This window comes from Vicugna pacos, chromosome 12, assembly GCF_048564905.1.
Source record: "Vicugna pacos chromosome 12, VicPac4, whole genome shotgun sequence".
In the NCBI taxonomy this organism is placed as follows: Eukaryota; Metazoa; Chordata; class Mammalia; order Artiodactyla; family Camelidae; genus Vicugna; species Vicugna pacos.
Genome location: NC_132998.1, coordinates 39,889,485 through 39,910,022, shown reverse-complemented (window position 1 = coordinate 39,910,022; position 20,538 = coordinate 39,889,485). Strand labels below are relative to the sequence as shown.

General features: G+C 40.6%; 1 long non-coding RNA gene and 1 other non-coding gene across 3 annotated transcripts in view; one reads left to right on the top strand and one right to left on the bottom strand.

Annotated features, from left to right (window-relative positions):
• Positions 1–20,538, top strand: part of LOC140700219 (uncharacterized) — a 390,592-nt gene that overhangs the window by 323,333 nt on the left and 46,721 nt on the right. The gene's annotated exons all lie outside the window — the stretch shown is intronic.
• Positions 8,536–8,642, bottom strand: LOC116282725 (U6 spliceosomal RNA). Its single transcript, XR_004192307.1, has one exon. It is a non-coding gene; the product is annotated as a U6 spliceosomal RNA (small nuclear RNA).

Below are 20,538 nucleotides of genomic sequence, written 5' to 3'. Positions count from 1 at the left end.
ATACATGCAACATTATAGAAATAGAAGACACTTTTTTTAAAAAAGTGACTTTATTTACCTGGAAATGGGACTATAGATTGTGTTTTTATTGTAGTGTAAAGATCTGGTTATTTTGGAGTATCTTCTGCGTTCCTATAATGAAGAATGGTAATAATATATTACAGCAATTTTGAAGAAAAAAGTTTATTTCTTTACCAAAAGTCATTCTTCACATAGACTGTCATTTCAGCATTTTGTGAATAATCATCAAAAAGATTTTTTCTTTCTGACTTCATGATTTTCCTTTGTGATAGAAAATTAGGGAAATTAGGACTACACATGCTGTTTTAGTTCCTTTGATGTATAAATCATAAAATGCAGCTAGTGCTTTCCCACTAAGTGTTGAAAACAGCATATTACAACAGACATGCTGATGATATCTGCCAAGCACTTCTCCAGTCCTTGTAAGTACAAGATACTTATTCTTACATCTTCACGGGTAGATAAGAAAAGCTCGCTAGCTGTGTGACTGAACTGAAACTGACATAAAATCCAGGACTCCCAGAGCTAAACAGAAGCTTTGGCCCTAAGGATTTCTCTACTGGAGCCTCCCAAAAGTGATTTTAGTTCAACACCCCCCACTGCCTCTTCCCAACCTACTCCTCCTCTGGTTTTTTCAACTCTGGATGTTAGCAGCCCTCCCTCTTCCTCCTGGTTGTGAGTCTGGGATTTGGCATTTTCTCTCCACAATCAACGAATCAGTACAGCCTGACAAGTCACCCTCTAAATATCCCTTAACTCCAGCCAGAGCACCATGTCCCAAGTCCAAGCACGCAACCCGTGTCACCTGGATGCTAGAAATATTTCTCAGCCGATCGCCTGCTCTGCTCTCACTTCCCTCTCCCTTGTTGACAGCCTGTTTCTTAAATACCAGTCTTGAGCCTCCTTGGCTCCAAATCATCCTATTGTACTCACCATCCCCTCCGCCAACCCTGTAAGATGAAGGCATATTCTTTAGCATGACATAAAAATACCCTTTGTGCTCAGATCCTCAGCAGAGAACTTGTCTTTGTTGTCTACAAGTGCCCTGAACCCTTGAAGTCTGCCTCAGATGCAGCATATTCCTCCACTGCTCTGCCCCTTTGTATCTGCAGTCCTTGGCCACCAAAAGAGCTCTGTCAACCTATCTGCCAATAAAATACTACTTGTCCTTTAAAAATTCTTAAGATGTCCTTCCCTACGAATCTCTCCCCCTACCAACCTTTGCCCCAGATAGGAACTTTTATCTTCCCTGTACTACTGCACCCAATATATATGCTGTGTAACTCTACTTGTCCAGCTCATTAGATGGCAAGCTCCCTAAGGGCTTTCTGTTCATCCCAGGGTGTGGCATATGGTTAAATATTTGATAATTGCTTTCTGGATGAAAGAATGAATCTAGGCTAACACTTTCCCTTGTTAATCAGATCATTTAATTCCAGAGAGCTTAAGCAAGTTGCTCAAGGCCAACATAGTTAGGTATCAGAAGCAGCAGTAAAGACAGATACCATGTGTTTCCACATTGCCACCTAGTAATCACTCTGTGCATGCAGCTCTTTCGCATTGATACAACCATGTTCTATGGCAGATATTTCCCTGAGTTTCTATCTTTTCGCAGTCTTTTACTTTCAGGCATGGCTTGCTTTTTTAGTACCAATACCTTTACTTTCCCTAGAGGAACCACCCTGGTGTATTCTCATGTCTGCAGTGAGAATGGGGCTGGCCAGATACCCTGATTTCAGGAGGAGAGGAGGGACACCAAGCTGCCCAGTGAGAATACTCTGTTCCACAGGGTGAATCAGAGACATCGAGCATCAGCCCAGGACTTGATAGAAACTGAGAAATAGGAGCTCTTTCCACTGAGCTTAAAAGAAAGCTAAACTGAGAGAAGAGGCTCTTTAAGAAAAAAGTCCAAACAGAACTGAGAGATTTCCAGGCGTTATTCGAACACCCCGAGCCGGACTTTCCTACTGCCAGTGTGGGAGTTGCTTTGTAAGGCGTCGGCTGGGCTAAGCGGCAGTACCTCTCCAAGAATCCCCTTCGCTATGCGCTTCTGGTTGGAGTGGACGCAAAAAGACGTTCTGTGTGGGATTCAGAAGGTAGACGTGAAGGCGGGCACGTGGCTTGGATGTCTGAAAGTGCTGGGGAAGGCGCACGGATCCTGCCCAGCGCACGCGGACTGTCGCTCATCTGCGCCTGTCCTTGCTTTTGTGCGGCAGCATCCAGGTTTGCATCATCTCCACCTTCCCTCCAATTCTCTGACAGCTTCCTTGACTCTTGGACCACATGCATAGTTAGCTTCATGACCAAGCACACTAGTGCCCTTCTGCAGGCCCCCCACAGGGGTCTGATGTGTTCTGGAGGTGGTGAGAGACTGACGTGGGTTCCAGTCCACCCGCATAGGTCCTGGCTCATATTCAAGGGTGCCAGAGTGTCCTACTCTTCCCCACTTTCACTGTAGCTTCCCTAGGTAGCCCTGAGGTCTTCAAGCTCCAGCATCAGAAACAAAGACATCAGCCTGGTAGAAACTGGCTAACCTGCCTCTACAATTGCATGGGTCAGAGTCTTGTAATAAACACCTTAGTGTGTGTTCATGGGTGTGTGTGCACACTTGTTTGGTTGGACTCTTCTCTGTGTGGACCCTGACTGATAGTACTGATATGCAGTACTATCCCTGGACTTTTCCATTGTGTAAATCAAGACATTCTCTTTAGTGTTTAAGTCAATGTGAATTTCCTTTGTGTCACCTGCCGCTGAAAAAGACTGATGCAGAATTATCATATTGTGACTAAACACTGTGATATTCTGAAGGCAAGATCTGCACTTTACTCATCCTTAAATCGCCAGCATCCAGGAAACTGCTGGGTACATAGTAGGCACTTGACAAACATATGTTGAATGAACTGGCAGCAAATGGCTGCAGAATAAAATTGCTCTCCTGGGGACCCAGAGGTAAAGCCTTACACAATGTGAATCATGTGGCAGATGAAAAGCAGGATGAAAGGGAACTCCAGGCCTCTGGATAAAGCCATGAAGATCCTGGTTCTGAAAGCAGCTGAGTCCCCCACCTGGCAGCCGGAGAGGAAGGGGCAACACATGTTAGGCATCTCATGTTCATTACTAGCACAACAGGTGCCCGGGGGCAGCCGGCCCTTGCCCAGAAGTGAGCTTCCTGTCACTTCTGACCAGGATTCCCTACTGTGCCTAACAGAAGTGGTGCAGGAAGGTATTTTTTACACAGAAGATTTGAAAGCATATCAGGTTCCTAGAAAAGGAAGCTTCTAAGAAAGATAATTTCACAGTAAGAAACCCCATGAATCATCTAAATAATTTATATTTGAGGTCAAACGTAAATGCTAACCATTCTTTGTTCCTGCCTAGAACACTTAAACAGATCATAAGGCAGTAAGGGGTTCATGGGAACCACAAAGACAGAAATTTGTAAGCCAAAATTTTCAGAATAGTTTGACTGATATTCAGCATAAGTGAATCAGGTGATGAACCAGTTTATTTCCAAGTAGTACAAACATTCACAGGGAAAAACACATGACATATAGATACTGAATAAAAATGGTGGAGGGGGATGATAGGCTGATAATGGCTCCCAAAGATATGCAGGTCCTGGTCCTGGAACCTGTAAATATTACCTTATATGGAAAAAGTACTCTTTTAGAGGTGATTGCATTTAGAGTCTTGAGATGGAGTATCCTAGATAATCCTGGGCCCTAAATGTAATCATAAATGTCCTTATAAGAGGGAGGCAGAAGGGGATTTGACTGCAGAGGAGAAGCTGATGTGAAGAAGCAGAGGAAGTTTTGAAGATTCCTTGAAGACTGAGCAAAGGACCATGAGACAAGAATGCAGCAAGGTGTGCAAGATGGAAAAGTCAGGAAAGGCATTCTCCCCAAAGCCTCCATGGAGAGAACCTTGATTTCGCCTTATAAAACCCGTTTTGGACTTCTGACCCCCCACCCCGAAAACTGTAAGAGAATAAATGTGTGTTGTTTTGAGTCATCAAGTTTTTGGTAATTTTACCATCGCTAACGTGGTCTCCACTTGGATCTCTTGAGTATAACTCTTTCCCTCAGTTAGGGGGCCTCAAGCTATATATCCAGGAGTCATAACAGTGGCAAAACTCTCCAATGTGGGTTTTTTGTCTGATACTTCGAGTGGATTATGAAAGTGGACTGTGAAGTCAGACATCATAGATTCAAATCCAAGCTCTTTTTCTACTTCTAGTTATGGCACTTTGAGAAAATTATTTATCCTCTCTGTATTTCCGAGTCCCCACTGTGAAATGGAGATAATAATAATGACCAATCACCTAATAGAAAATTGTGGGAAATCGTTGAACAGACACTTCACGAGAGAGCATATCCAAATGGCAAAAAGTAGAAGAAAATGCTATACCTCGTTGATCATCAGTTCACTCACCATGTGATATCGCTACTACCCAGCAGAAGGGCTAAAATAAAGAAGACTGACAAGATCAAGTCTTGACGAAGAAGTGAAACAACTGAGACTCATACACAGTGAGCGAGTGCAGCCCTGTCTTCAGACCCGGTCAAGACGGGTCTGCCCTGGCCCTCCCTGGCCCTGCTCCACCCCGTGGAGTAAGGAGTCCATGGAGCCCAAGAACTTGCCCACCCAAGACCCACACCCCTTCCTCTCCTGGACAATAGTCTAGACAACCAGGACTCCAGAATTTCCTGCCTGAATGGGCTTCTTCTCTAAGCCCATTTCTCAAAGGCAAGCCACATTGCTGGTGTGTGCAAAGCTTGATCCAGGGGATGGTGAAAGGGTGGCTGTGTAGACAGAGCCTATGCATATTAGACTTGTTGCAACACAGGACAGAACCAAGGATGGGGAAGAATGCCAGGCCTTGGACTAGGGAATGAAAGCCAGCTCTCCCCATGCTGAGGATACCTGGCACAATCACTGTGAACAATGGTTTGGCAGTATATGTGTATCTCATGTATATATGTGTGTGTGTAAACATACACACATATATAAACACACATACAAAAATATGTTGATTTCTGTTGGTCCTGGAGATATGTATATAGTATGTAGTTAGACACATGCATATTCTTAGACAGAAAGAGCACCACTATTCATTATAGCCCCAAACTAGAAACAACCAAAATTTTCTTTAGCATTAAAAATGTATAAACAAATCACAGTATAATCATACAGTGGAATGCTGACACCAATAAAAATGAATAAACTGCTGTTACAAGCAACAACGTGGACAAAGCTTACAAATACAACATTGAGCCAAAGAGGCCAGATACAAAAGGGTATGCACATATGATTCCACTTATATAAAGTTCAAAACCAGGCAACACTGATGTATAACGACAAGCCAGGATAGTGATAGCTTCGGGAAGGGGGAGGGTAGTGACTAGAGGTGGGGGATGCCACTGGGTTGCTACCAGTGTTCCACTTCCTGATCCGAGTTATAGTTCCACAAATGTTCAATTTGTGAAAATTCTTTGAAATGTGTATTTTCTATGTTCTATGTTCATTTTTCTTCTATAAAAATATTTTAAAACAAAAACTGTATCTTATCCCATAGGCTTGTTGTGGGGATTAAATAATTCAATAGTCACAAGCTCCTGGGACAGAGTAGGACACATGGTGAGCACTGTGTTCTTGTTGTCATCATACCTAAGATGTCATTGCTCTCTAAAACAACCCTGATTCCTTCAACTCTTATTTCTAGGATCTGTAGCACCTGCTGATGATCCTCAGAGCAAAGTGGCTGATCAGATGACCAGCAGTAGCCCCATTTGGTTGTCAGCTACTATACTTGGTGCCGTGTGTGAGATGTGGTAGTCACGCACTCCAGTCTCTGTGCGAAGGAAGCTGAGGGTCTCCCACCCCAGATCAGCAGAAGAGCCACTGGCCCTAGGACGCTAACCCAGAATCCTCAGAAGTCTTTGCACCCTTTCGATATACTCCTATTGCATTGTGTGTTCTTCTCAGTAATTGTTGCCTTCAATAGGTGTCTTCCAATGTAGCAGGGGCTAAAGTGAGAGCAGAGACTGTCTCTTTTTTTTTCCTTTCTTCCCAGTGCTTAGCACTGGGTCTGGCACATGAATGATTCTCGATAACTCTGAATCAAAGAAAGAACTCCTGACCCACAGCAGGCATGTAACATGTTAATCACATCCCTCCCCATCTCTTTCTCCCCTCCTCTTTTTAATTTTTTTCTCTCTTCCTCTAGTATTTTCTTTCAGCCAGGGGAACCTATATGAGACAGAAGCCTTTGAATCTCTTCCTATGAGACCCTTTATTTATTAGCAGTCTAAACTAAACAGTCTACGTGGTTTAAACTGAACCAGTGGCTGAACCCACCTTAAAGTGACTGCATACGCCCAGTGAACACTGTGATTTTACTCTCTAATGGGACAAATGTTTCCACTGAAGAAATTCATCACTAACTTATCATTTAAGCAGCAAACACCTGCAGTAGCTGGGGTCTTTCTGGATGGTGGGTGAAGCTCCCAAAGAATCATTCATCCAAGTGAAGTGAAAGATGAATACATTCAACAGCTGACAGCAACACAACCCACTTTATCTGGAGCCAAACATTTACAGTTTATGCACTTTACAGGTTACCATGAATGCCTTAAAAAGATGCCTCCAACAAGGGATAGAGGGTCCAAAGAGAGAACTCATTATCCTATGAGCATTTGCTTGTGATGTACAAGTACTGGTCCACATTTTTTTGCACATGATATTTTATTTAAACAAACTGAAAAAAAAAACACTGATGTGTAATTTGTGGGCAAAATTAATTTCTAGGATTTTTTTCTATGACAGTACTCACTTATGTGCACAATGATAAATGAAAAGAAAGTTCATGGAATAATTGTTTGGAATAGTGAAAAATTAGAATCATTTGAAATGTTGATTGTTAAACAAAAACTCAAATTACGATACCGCCATACTCTGGAGTGATTTGCAGCTGATAAAAGAATCTAAAGTGTCCCTAGATGGATTGGCGTGGAAAGACACCCAAGTTATCAAAGGGAAAAACACTGCAGAATAGTGTGTGTTTATTTATATAAAAATTTAAAATGAAGAACTATGCTTATAAAATGCATAGAAAATCATCCAGAAGGATTTATGCCAAAAAAATTTCTGGTGGTTACTTTACAGAGGAGCAATTAGAGAAATGAGAAAGGGGAGGAGTCAGGGAGAGAAAGAGAGGATATTTTACTTTTTTCCTATTTATGTTTCCTATTTATACACTCAAGATTTGCTTGAATCTTTCACAGTGATCTTGTTTGTATTAGTTGAAAACTTTTTAGAAACTTTGAGGTATTGAATTACTTTGGAAACAGATTTGGAATGAGCTCCATTGCTGACGTTGGGCATTTACTTCATCTTTCTATCAGTTTCCCCAGCCACAAAATAATAACTTTACTACTTCATGACATGGTAGCAGGAGATGTTCTGTGTAAAATTTTTAGTCCACTGCCTGATTATAACAAAATTTATTTCTATAGGTTATAACTATTGCTGTGTAATAAAGCATGCCAAATTCAGGGTTTCAAAATAGCAAGATTTATTATTAGTCATGCAAAGTACAGCTTTTCTGATAGAAACTAATATAGCTCTGTCAGAGAAAGACTGATATAAACTACACTTGGCTGGGCTGCTCTGCTGAGGTCAACTCTGCTCCACACACCCCTCCTCCTCTTTGGACCAATGGGATAATTAGAGCATGTCCTTCTCATGGTGATGGCAGAAGTACAAACAGCACGAGCATGCAAAGTCTGTTAATGCCTTAGACTGAGAACTGACACACTGCCGCTTCTACTTCATTCTATTGGCCAAGTAAGTCACATGACCAAGCCCAAAGTAAAGGGGTATAAAAATATACTATGCTAAGGGTGATCAATAATTCCCAGTTGCCTAAGACTAAGGGGCTTCCCAGGATACAGTAATTTTCATGTGAGAACCAGGAAAGTCCCAGGTAAACCAGGACCAGTTGGTCACTCAATACCTCTCTAGTAGGATGATCTTCAAAATCACCCAGCAAAGAACGTAGTATAGGTACCCAGCGAAGAATTGGGGCCAATGATGCAATTTACTACACCTTTAATAACATTATTCTTTCCAACAACTAAGAAGACAGGCAAATAATAGGTAGTCAAAATTATTTTTGGTAGATTGGTTTTAGGTTGACCAAATAAAGCCAGATCCTCCCAAAGTCTCCGTAAACAGAGTATTTCTCAGAATAATCTCTTCAAATAAAATTGAAGATATTTTGGTAGCAAGGGGTTGTGTAATCAGATAGCTGATTAGGCTAGATTTTCAAAGCAAAGCTTAAGATGCTTTCAATCCATCCTTTTTTTTTTTTAAATTGAAGTGTAGTCGATTTACAATGTTGCATTACTTTCTGGTGTACAGCATAGTTCAGTTAGACACATACACATACACACACACACATATATATATATTCCTTTTCACATTCTTTTTCATTATAAGCCATTACAAGGTATTAAAAATATGGACCACTTTGTGAATTTACGTGTCATCCTTACACAGGGGCCATGCTAATCTTCTCTGTACGGTTCCAGTGTTAGTAGAGGTGCTGCCAAAGCGAGCTCTCAATCCATTTCTAACTTAATTTGACAGAAAATAAGATGAGTCTCTGTAAGACCAATGAGACTCCCTTACATCAAGATTTTTTCCTTCTCAGGAGAATGCTTATAACAGACTCTTAGCAAGGAAATGTTGCTTGACTTTTAATCATAAGTTTGTGCATGAACATTGATATTTATTTAGTTCCCCCGGCTTCACTGATCCTTTCCCCAAAACCCATAGTGTGTGGTTGTTCAGAGGTTAAGTCCATAGAGCAGCAGGGAGCTCTGCTCTGCCTGCTGCTTCCTGACCCCCGCCACTTCCCTCTTCCTGTCTAGACTGTCTATTTCTCATCTGAAGACAGACCCTTACTGGATAAGCTCAGTACTCAGGCACAAATCACAGTGAATGATCTCTCTGTCTTCACAACCATTTTCTTTATCTGAAACATGCCAAAAGGGAAGGCCTCTTAAAGCTCTCAGGCATTCTGGTTTTCAAATCTTAAAAAAAATAATTCTTTAAGGAAAAGCAGGGTTCTAGACATTTCTGTTGGGAATGGGCTGTTAAAACGCTTCAGGGTTCATTTTTGTATGGATTTGGAGACTGACATAAAAATATTAACTTGCTAATTCAAACATGTTCAACTGAGACAGCTGAGAGCTGACCGTCAAAAGCATTGGCAAGTCAACTTGTCAGTGTTTTGCAACTTTGGAGAAAGTCAGTGTTAGAGTTTAAGTGCCTCTAGGGCAGGCATCTGGCCACTAAGCTCTTCACAAATTCCAATCCAGATGTCAATACAAGGGAATTAAACTGCTTAGAGCACTTTTAATGATGAGCAACATGATGTTTAGATAGATGACCTTTAATTATAATCCATAATTTTAAAGGGACCCAATCATCAGCTTTATTACGCTCTACCCAGATTAAGTAAGTGGGCTTAACTAAAGAATAAATGCCTTTCTAGCTGCCCATCCTCCCTCACAGATGGACACTTGCCCCCTCTCTGACATTCCACAGCCTAGAGTTCTGAACAGACCACCTGCTCTAAAAGACCTAGAAGCAATTTAATGTAAAGATTTAAGAGGCTGTTAATCACCTGGGGCTGATAAGACACTGACAGCATCTCTGTCTTGCCTAAGATTCCAGCACCGCTGAGCACCCGGGCCATTCCCAGCTCATGCGTAATGCGGGCAAGCTGGCCCCCCGAGTTGGGTTTTTTCTTAGTCCTTTTGATCCGTTTTCTTTCTTGTTTTCATTTGATGAGACAGGTGTTCAAGAAGTATATCATTCCAGAAAGATGTAAAAAGGCATGGGGTAAACGATAATCAGCAGTGTGGCTCCCCCCAGTCTTTCCCTAAATGATCTCAGATTGCATTATGACCATAACAATGAACCAGAATGCTGAGCTTACCGGTTAACCACGACTTTCTCTGAGCAGGGTGGACCAACCAGCATTTTATTAGAGCAGGCTGACGAATAAAGAGGAATAAGACAAAGGGGTGATGTTCTCTCAGCATTTCAAATCATCAAGGGAATTTTTAAAATTCAAGACAAACACATACCTTGAATTGAAAGCTACTCAGGGGATAGGAAATAAGGAGGAATCTATTATGCCATAGAAATGTTCTCCAGAGATCTGGGGCAATTTTTTTTCCCCTTAACATGAGCCGTTGATTAATGACTTGGGGAAAAAGAATGTTTAGGGAGTTAGAGACTTGTAATTTAATTTCCTTCTGAGAGTAAAAAGTGTAGAAGGAGGGACATCCACCTGAGTAATTAGAGTTAGAAGATTTAAGTCCAGGAAAAACAAGGAAATGAAATTAAGTTAGGGATTCTTATAGAAAGAGATGGAAGCATGTAATATAAAGTCTTCATAGAGGTGGAAATGATAACTAACAGTTTCTAAGGGCTAATTCTGTGCTAGGAACTTCCCATCTTAATTCTGTTCTCTAGGGCAGGCACTACCACATAGTCCATCAATTCTAAAATAAATGCATACAGAGATAGATTTTATGTATTTAAATTTAATATACACATATAATATCATATATATAGCTCATATGTGCCATAATATCACATAGATAGATTGATAGGTAGGTAGATAAACACATATATATGGAACATTTTAGCACAGAATTGATGTCACCTTACAATCACCATAGACCAGAGGGCAGACATGATGTAATTCTATCATTGTCTGTGAATGTGTAAACTCATAATACTGTCACTTCAGTTTGACTTATGCACATTATTGGCACTGCATATGTTGGGTTTAATTGCTGTTTAAAAATCTTTTACACTATGATCCAGTATTTAAACTAAGGATTATTTTTACAAGCAGAACCAGCATAAAAACTGAGTAAGAAATTAGATTAAATTTGGTGTTTGTAAAGCAAGTATTCATCATAGGAAATAAAGACTCTGAGTCTATATTTTCTTACAAAGCAACAACCAGCGTTGGTGGTGTAGTGGTGAGCATAGCTGCCTTTCAAAGCAACAATCAAATGTTTTATGGGACCCTAAGAAATGAAGCTACCAACGAATAGATGAAGCTGTGATTTTTCTTACTGAGATTTATGCAAAATAATTTTCTATTATATGCCAAGCAATGCAAATGAAGGCAGGACAAATGACCAAATCCTCAAGAATAGCTTAAGGACAATTCCACACTTGGAGAGCCTAGTTTGACTAACTCATACATGATTAGCAGTATTGTTTTCTAATTTTCTAATTGGTACAGAAAATCATGGTATGTCTTTTGTCTATGGCACTTAGATTCAATTAACTATTCAATTAACATCTTTTCTACAGATAAGAATTGAGAGGCTCAGATAAATTAAATTACTTGCCCCAAAGCCCACAGGAGGCAAGCTCATAAAGATATCCTTTAGAATGAGGTGGGTCTGATTCTGGAACTTACAGTCTTAATCATTAGGATAAATTACTTCCCAAATCAGGGGAAGTAGATGGTTCTTTGAAAAATTATCAGGTCATGGCAGTTCTCTGCTCAATAAATATTCATCTCAGAGTAAAAGTCAAGAAGTCCTTTCACCCTACCAGATGAACCTCAGGGCATCTTTGGTCCTCCCCCCTCCACCTACTACCACCTCTCAATCTCATCTCCTACTGCTCCCCTCCCTCACTCTGCTCCAGTTCCACTGGCTCCTTGCTTTCCCCTTGCTATACAAGCAAGCCACTGCCACTTCCAATATGCTTCTACCTCAGGGCCTTTGCACTGGCTGTTCTCACTACTTGGACTACTTCCCCACCACCCTATATAAAATAGAAGTACCCCACCCCATCCCAGACCCTCTCTATCCCCTTTAATGTGTTTTGTTCTCTCCATAGCATATTACTATATGAAATATTATATATGCCTTTGTTCACTTGCTAATTGCTTGCAACAATGTAAGTTCAGAGGGCAGGGGCTTTGTTTTGCACATTTCTGCATCTGTATGGAGAGTGGGTATCTGATAAATAAATGAAAAAATAAATCTTCCTCTGACAATGTTAGAGGATGACTATCTTTACTTTCTGTTTTGTCGATTTCAGGAAATTATCTTAAATTGGCAGCTATGCATTATTATTACTTAATAAATCAGTGTTTCTGTTTTTCACTCTACTGGGGGCTTAATAAGGAGTTATGATTTTATAGTAGAATGTTTACAAATGCAGATTCCAGAGCCAGAGGACCTGGATTTTAATGTTGGCTTTACCAACTTGCCTATGTGACGTCATGAAAGTTACTCAGCTCCTCAGAGTCTTACTTTCCTCATCTGTAAAATGGAGACAATAACAGGACTGATTTCTAAGGATTCTAATAAGGACTAAATTAAGTAATACAGGTACATGGCCTGAGTCGTGCTAAGTATTTAATGAAATATGTATTTTGATTGGCAAATTATTTCCAACTTATCTAACAAGAATTGATAAGATGATTCTCAATCAGGGGAAATTTTTCCCCCAAGAGACATTTGGCAATGCTGAGGATGATTTTAGTTATCACAGCTGGGATGCTACTAGTATCTAGTAGGTAAGAAATCAGGGATGTGGCAAACATCTTACAATGCAGAGGGCCCCTTCCCAACAAAGAATTATCGACCAAGATGTCAATAATGTCACTGAGGTGAAACCCTCAGAGAGAGAGAACATTTGTTTCAACCTACTACAAACTCCAATATTTCAGAAGAAGTAAGAAATTTAAAGGGGGACTTTTTTTTTTTTAAGCTACCACCACTCCTTCTGTCATTCCTGTAAAATCAGCTTAGTAATAAAAATTCACACTCACATTGCGCCACTCTAGGCCTGGCCTTAAATGTCTTCTTACTGTTGCCTTTTAGAATTTATGGCCGAGTACATGCAGGTGCTGCTTTCCAGACCCCAGAATTCTCAGGCAATTTTCCTTGGAGAGTCTTGTGTTGATTATCTCAGTTCTGGATTAGACCACTAGAGGGTAGAGAAACACCATCAGTCATGCAGCTTTTAGATGCCAGACTCGGTTTTCAGTCGTGTAAATCTTAATAAAATTCTAAATTCTTCCTGGCCCCTAAGATAAAAACTACCCAGGATATATTTATTAAGCACCTCAATAGGCACACAGTTTAAAAGACTGGATTCAAGCATTTCACTCTGTCCTCAGCCCCAAACTGTGAAGTATGGTAGTAATTTAATTCAATGTCCTATGTTAAATGGAAATGTAATAAATAACCTCTGGTGGTATTGTGATGAGTATGAGACTATTATGATGCTATTATGATAATATTTTATGACTATATTGGTAAAATTCCCTTTGATGAAGATTTGGTTATACTATGAGTTAAATCATATCAAATATATATATATATTTATATATATTTATAATCTTACTGACCAGGAATTGAGCAAAAGCTAAGCAGGAAGTGGAACCTAACCATGAACTCCAAGTTGGAATAAATAGCATTATTGTGCTGAACCTGAGCCAAATACAAACCAACGCATTAATGATTATTGTCCTAAAAATAATACATAAGGACAAACCTGAAGGACTGAAATAATATTATGACATCACAAAATACTTCAATATTTCTCAATTTCACACATTCAGGGTTAGAATAGAGGCACTGAGGAAAAAAAAAAAAGAAAGGTTGTAAAAAACTTTAGGAAGAAAAGATTAAAGAATTATTTTAAAGAACAGAGTCCCCAGCTGTTTCTCCTTTCAGCTAAAGATTAACAGAAGTGTGGATACAAATATTGCACAAGTGAGTCCTAAACGTGTTCTTGTAGTATCCCAAGCTGTTCATATTTATCTCTAAAGAGATTGTGAAATTCTAGGCAAAAATAGTTTTAATTTTCTTTGACTTACACACCCATGCACACATACAAGCATAGATAAACAAAAATGCCGTGTATTTTGACACAGAGCTGAAGAGCTAAAAGATCCTGTCAAATCCAGTAATTAAGAATAGGGATCAAGGATTCAGAAATGTTTAAGTATCACCCTAGAAAACATCAGGCTTTAGAAGTCTGTGTAGAACAGTGGTTAACTACAGAGGTCTGATAACAGACTATCTGGGTTTGAAATCTGCCTCTACTGGTTAATTGTATTTTTCTTTTTTATGGAGGTATAGTTGATGTACAGTATTATGTAAATTTCAGGTGTACAATCTAATGATTCACAATTTTTAAAGGTTATATTCCATTTACAATTATTATAAAATATTGGCTATATTCCCCGTGCTGTACCATATATCCTTGTAGCTTATTTATTTTATACATAGCAGTTTGTACCTCTTGATACCGTGTCCCTGTCTTGTCGCTCTCTTCTCTCTCTCCACTACTGCCACCCCTCAAGCCAGACACAAGAGTAATTATAATCTATAACAGAAAAAGCCTCTAAAAACCTTGTGAGGCACCCTTTTAAAAGGTCAAGTGAAGTAGTGGGAACACCACTTTTTCCTTTTATCAGGTTCTAGAAATATTTACTGGATGCTGAACTTTTTTTTTTTCTGTCTGTAACAACTGGTTATCATTAACTTGTGATAAGACCAGATCCAAGAGGGAATGTTATCCAGGAAGTGGGGAATCTAAGGAAAGGAAGAATGTAGGGTAAACGCAGAATCAAAATCTTACCATGCCAGCACTGAAACATGACAACATGACATTTCCATGGCAACAAGACCTCCATGTCAGAGTACATGGATTCCAGGGTGGAGAGCACACCGCCGCACCACTCCCCACCCCAGCACTTCATTCAACTTCAGTTTCATTTCATTCAGAAAAGTCTTCATTTGGGAAAGTCAGTTCCAAAACAGAGAAGCCAAAATGTCAGATGCTCAACGTATTAAGGTATAATTCCATTAGCGAAAACTCACTAACCCGTACCACAACCAGCCATATAATGCATCAGTATATTATGTATTCTATCATAGCAAGACCAAGTTGCTCAGAAATAAAAAAATATCCATGAAACTGAAAATGAGTACAATGATGTCTGTATTAATATTATCCTCTTTATTTTTACTGGATAAGGCCTCTCTAGGTGAAAAATGCCTTTAAGTATTTTTTTACACCACAGAGCATAATTGTGAAGTGACCAGACTCTAGAAACAGGTGGGCTGGGTTCCTGGCCTTGCCACTTATTGTATAACCTTAGTCAAAATACCTAACTCTCCATGCCTCAGTCTTCTCATTTGTAGAGTAAGAACAAGGATAGTTCAGACCTCTTAGGATCTTTGTAAGAATTAAATGTGTTAATGTACACAAAGTACTCAGTGCCTAGCACATTACAAGCACTGTATAGGTGTTTGTCATAATAAAAATAATTATTATAAATTATAATGATCTGATAGAAAATTTCATACTGTCTTTAGATGCTCAGTTTTTATTCTGATTAAATTTGAGAAGTCCTATTTGCCATGCTTTAAACATTAAAAAAAGTATACTATTATTATATGCAATGGCTACATGAGTAAAAAGGACTTTAAAAGAAGCGAAAAGTTAGTTCAATTAGGGCTTTCAATTTTTCTTCATTTTTTTTTGTTTTGGGGCACTGTGCAAAGTATTCTGCTACATCCAATTACAGTTCAGGACAACCCCTAGTGAATGAATGAATGATGAACAGAGCAGTTTCATGACCAACCAGCAGCCAGCCCCATTCATTCTAATTGTGGGACTGGATCGGAAATTACTTAGCAACCACTTGAGTAAATGATGGGGAAGGCTCTGCAAAGCAGTTTCATAATTGTAATCAAGCAAACATCATTAAAGACTTTCTCCTGACCGTATTTCCTGAGCTTTGCTTATCTGCAAGTCATCAGAATAAACAGATCCAATTAAAGAAAACAGAGACGTACTCCTCAGATCATAGATGCCCAGAAACATGTGGTTTCAAAGCCCTGGGAGGAATGCTTGATGGATCCTTTGGCTCATGTGAGGACAAATACAATATTACATGTGCTGTAATGTTTTGGATGGTAAATCTTTACCAGGACATGAGATTAATGTCTTGTACGATCATATTTAATCCCTGGGTAGGACTGCCACTTAAATATTTCTTCTCTATGCCACTCATTGACACAGTTCTAGCTCCTTCCTACCGTCTGCATCTAATCTTCTAAGAGCCTAGAGTCAGAAGAATCTGAGAAGCTGAGTTCAGCCTTCCAGGGATTTTCCTATTGGTGCTCATGGACTGTAGCATGAACACTTCAAGCTGAAAATTCCAACTCCCCTCAGGGCAGTTCATCTACTGGATACACCTTTGTAGAATACCTACTATGTTACATATATTGGGTTTTGTGTTAGGAATACAACATTAGATAAAATTAATTTTTTGTTTGCAAGAAGCACATTATCTGCTGGAAGAGAGGTGTGAGAAAACACATAGTGACAAAGCAGTGTGAAGTAGTCCTATAGGAGTAAGTACAGTGTGCTGTGTTTGTGTAATAATCATTAAAAGAGTTTACATTTACTTTCTATCAAGCACTGTTCTAAAATTCTACATGCAGTAACTCTTTCACCCATATGATATTCTTGCAAGTAAACTGAGGTGCTGATAGGTTGAATCACTTACTCAGAGTCACATGGTGAGTGTTTCAGTCAGTTTAGTTGAAACATGAACCCTACCCTTGGAGAATTAAGAAGACTTCTCTTAGAGGAAGTAGGAGGAATATGAGGACACCTGAGAGGTGAATATGGGTCAATTAGACAAAGTAGAGGAAAGAGCATCCTAGGCAGAACGGAAAAATGTGTACCAGCATCACCCTCGGACCCAGCACTGGGACCTGGTGCTCTAGTGCTCCTCCAGCTCAGTCCCTTCCTGTGCTTACAGAGTCTGCAGGCCCAAGGGCTACTGCCCACCCAGAACCCATTCCCACACTTTCCATTCTAGACAATGCTCTAGAAACCAGGACCCCAGAAGTCCTTGCCCCAGTGGCTCCAGGCCCCCTTGCAGAACCTGTGTGGCTTCTGTCCTCCTAAGAGAGGGCCAAATTTGCTTATGTGCTCATTGCTAGGGAATGGTCATTTGCAGGGGGTGTGGACGGCACCTGGTTGTGCAGGCTGGGTTGTCCAAACACTCACGTGCAAAACATGTCGTGTAGGACAGATCAAGGTGGGAAAAGAAGGCTGGTGGACTGGGTGCTGAGTGCTCTCCTGCTCTGTGCCATTCTGATGTGGAACTCTGAGGAGTCCGAGAATTCAAAATCTAAACGTAGCTTTCTAGGTAGTTATAAAGGCATTTTTGTCAAAGGTGAAGGATAGAACACATTTTATGTAACGTGGTGGTAGCTTAACCTACCCATTTGAAGAATTTAGAAATATGGCCTGTGACCTCCATCTGTACTCAAGTTCTGGGCCCTACAAATGTTAGAGGTAAACTTCCTGTGTGTGAGGGATGAAGATGAGAGAGAGCAGAGGTTGCCTGGGAAACTAAAAGTAGGTTGGCAAAGCTCAGTCCTGGAATGGGAAGCAAATAGCTCAGGGATGTTTTGCCTGCCTAGTGACTTGAAGTTAATTTGGAAGGCTGCAGAGATCATTGCAGAGTTTAAGCTGGAGAGTAAGCCAGCATGGGGTTTGGAGCACTCACATCACACGGGTCAATCTGCTCTGTCTCCAAAGGAAACACACGATGATGTTTTTATTCTTGCCTCTTCACTTTGCCTCTATCCAGCAGCAGGAAAGAAAAAGAATGGCAATGTGTTATGGCTATAGGAGTCCAAATAGGAAAGTGTGGTGTAGTTAGAAGAACAAACATATGGGAGAAAAAATACAGCAATCTGATGGTCTTACCTGACCTACTCAGTTGGAGAGAGCTTGAAATCACATATTCAGAGAGGCCAGGCAATCAAGACAAAGCCCAAGATCCCACAGACGTCAAGGACAGGATGTCTGGGAATGAGTCAAGGGCAAGGATCAGAGCCAGGTAGGTAAATCAAAGAACTAACATAGACCTAATGCACATAAAAGATACAGAGTCCTTGGAATGAGGCTTGCTTCACCCCTGGAGTGCAGCAGGGGACTCCCTGTTCTTGATTGACTCCCCAGAGCAAGGCCAGTGGTGCTGGGTGGGGCTTCAGATTAACAGGGCAGGTCTCTCATAGCATTGGCCACACAAGACTGCATCTAACCACAGTTGATGGACATTGACAAACAGAATCCTCCTTCAGTAGTTCTTATCAAATTTTATTGCCAAAAATAACCTAACTTCCTCATGGGGAATTATCCTTCCACCACCATATGTGATTTGGGGGAAAGAAAAAAACAACTCCAACTGAATTTCCATCAACAGGGTGGAACTTTGGATGATTGTCCCCATCTCACCTTAGAACCAGGTGGTAATGATGTGATTTAACTTCAACCTATCAAGCACTCACCCCAAGACTTGAAAATGAGTCAAGACTGATAAGAGCTGGGGTGCAGATTGTTGCAGCAGCAGCCTCTGGGGTGTCAAGAATTACTGCTGTGATGGTAGCAGGAATGCTAGGGTAGGTTCTTGACCAGATTGCTCCAAGACAATGACCTTGTAGATAGAAGATGCTGCCCACCCTTTCCCCAAGCCTCCTGTGAGCTCCCTTCATCCTGTCAATAAATCCCCAAAGGCTCCCATAGAACCAAAAAACTTCCCATCTATGCCATGAGCAGCTCTTGCCCCCAGACCAGCAAGGCAGTTTGAAACTCTGGAACTTGCTGCTCAGAATTATTTGTGAAGATACAGATTTTCAACCATAGTTTAAACTGGCCAACCAGTGGCTTCTGCATTTTTAGCAAAGTGCATTTAACACAATGCTACATTATGTTTCTAAGCTTTCTCCTCAAATTCCGGGAAAGGCTAATTGTGACAGACCCACTTGGCTATCAGCTTACTCTGGGACAGTGGTCCCCAAAGGAAGAGGAGTTATTTTTTCATTTCCCTAGAGCCCCATGATTCCTGATACTCTGGTGAAGAGTGAGAGGATGCTGACAGGGCAGTCAATTTCCTGAGGCAGAGAGGGAAGCCTCCACTGGCCCTGCTCTCTGCACACAGGAATACTGACAACCTTGAACAGGGAATACAAAAGAAGGGAGAAAAAGCAATGCATGGGGTGTCTGGATCTTAGCTACTGGCTACCAATCACATTTGAGCAGATAGATTTTCATTAAAAATGTCATCTTGAAAATTAGAAAAGCATACACACACATATGCGACTAAACAGATGTTCCTATTCCTCCTCCTCTCCCTTGCAAAGTACTCACAGGAAACACATGTCTGTGTTGTCCTAAGTCCAGTTACTAATTAGCACGTTTCAGTAGCACATTTCACGGAGGATAGGGAGGATTTCAAAGGGATTCCTTCCTTTTAAGTTGAGACAGCTGGTGCTAATTACCAAGCAGGAAAAGAATGTGCAAACATATCATTGAGAAGCCATCCATGGAACAGAAGGCTGAGGGGTCTTTTGGTCCTATGGTAGAACTCCTCTCCAGTGGTTGGAAGGGGCTGCATACTGTCTGCATCTTCACCTTAGCCCCAGGAAGCAGCTGTCCAGTTTCATCACCCTGCAAGGAGGTGGGAAACACAGTCCAAGAACATGAACTCAAAGGTCATTTCACAGTATGCATGTAAATTATACAAGCCCAAGCGCTTGTAGTAAACCATTTCCTTCTCAAAGATGCACGGCAAAATAGAAGCTAAGCATGGCCTTTATTCTTTCAAACAAACCCAAGGGGGTTTTCAATTCAAAATTCATCTTTATAATTGTGTTGCTATGAAAGAGGGTGATCCAGACACCCCAGAGGATGCCTGGTAAGGAAAAAAAAAATCCTGATTCTAAATCAGTCACACCTCTAATGAGAGGAACAGTAGACCAGAAATCAAGAGCTTTCTGATAATCATTGTGAGACTTTGGGAAAGTTAGTTTTTCTGAGCCTCGGGTTTTCATCTGTAAGATGGAAATAATGGGACCTACCACATGGCTGTATGTGAACGTTCTAGAATATTATAAAAGGACAATGCATATTGAATTTGAATCTCTAGAAAAAGGTAAAGTTATTGGGTATCTTTGGAATGTGATTTCCAGCAAAAACCAACCAAAGTTATCTCAGCCCAGTGGAAGTATATGATTACGTTACAGAGGAAGTTAGTTGTCCTGGGTTCTGAGGCTATCTGGAGAAGACAGAAGGAAGGAGAAAATTCCAATTTGTTTCTAGAGAAGATAGAAACTAATGGGATTTTAGGAACTGGCTTCACAACTAGGAACAATTATGCAGAGACAGTGTAGCAGAGTGACTAAAAGTAAGTTCTGAAATCTTACTGTCTCGGTGTCAAATTCTGCTCTACCAAGTTCCACCTGTGTGATCCTAGGCAAATCACTTGACTCCCCAACTGTAAAATCAGGGAAACAGTAATGACACCACTTCATGGAAGGCTTCCTTGTGAGGATTAAATGAGTTGTAAAATAGGCACAATGCTTG